General features: G+C 44.9%; 1 pseudogene; it reads right to left on the bottom strand.

Moving 5' to 3' along the window:
* Positions 1-369: 369 nt before the first annotated feature.
* Positions 370-543, bottom strand: LOC123928028 (annotated as a pseudogene).
* Between the last annotated feature and the right edge of the window lie 301 nt (positions 544-844).

Here is an 844-nt window from a genome sequence, read left to right as displayed (position 1 = left end):
CTTGTCATCATCGCTGGTCACCATGCTCTTTCCTGCAGGTCAGGAGCCCTATCTGGTGTTAATGACTGTCAGTCATAAGTCAGGTCAGCAGTCTGGGACTAGCCCCTGGAATCAGCACTGAGCATGTTCTTAACTGGGGTGGTCCCCAAAACAAAGATGGGTCTGTAGGCCGAGGTATAGTAGGAGCAAGTTTCTCTGGCAGAGGGAGGGGTTGGGATTCAATAGTTGTTGGTGATTGTAGTAGCCTCATCATGAGGGGATAATCTTGAAATGCCTTTATTGCTTACGGTTTTTTTCTTGGTGGCTGGCAATGTCGCCAGTGTTTCCAACCAAGATATAAAAGGTAAGTATTGAGAACCAAGCCCTGTGCAGGTCATCTTGGATACATCAGCTCATCAAAACTCTGTGTTGTTATCCTCATTGTACAAATGGGTACCTGGGGCTCAAAGAGAAAAGGTTAGATGGTAGAGTTGGTATTTGAATTAGCAATAATCACGCCTCGGATAAACCTTATTGGCTACAATACTGCCACTGCGCAAAGCTTAGAGTTGGTATTTGAATATGGTCTAGGTGAGTCCAATGTTCACAGGCATGCTCTAAGCTAGGTGTCCATGCTATGTTCAATTTTGAGTTGACTTTAGAAAGCTGAACAAGACTGCAGTAGCAAAGAAGGAAGGGGAGGGTGGGCAGTTTGAGACACCAACACAGGAAGAGGCAGGAGTCAGGTGTAAATGGGAAATAGGACAGAGTATCGTGTGATTAGACTATAAACCACACAAAAAGTTGTTCTGGAAAGAGATGACATTTGAAGGACAGCTGGTGAAGGATCCTGTAATTTCTAGGC

Source organism: Meles meles, chromosome 1 (genome assembly GCF_922984935.1).
Source record: "Meles meles chromosome 1, mMelMel3.1 paternal haplotype, whole genome shotgun sequence".
NCBI lineage: Eukaryota > Metazoa > Chordata > Mammalia > Carnivora > Mustelidae > Meles > Meles meles.
Note: the sequence above shows the minus strand (reverse complement) of the source record. Positions and strands in the feature narration are given on the sequence as shown.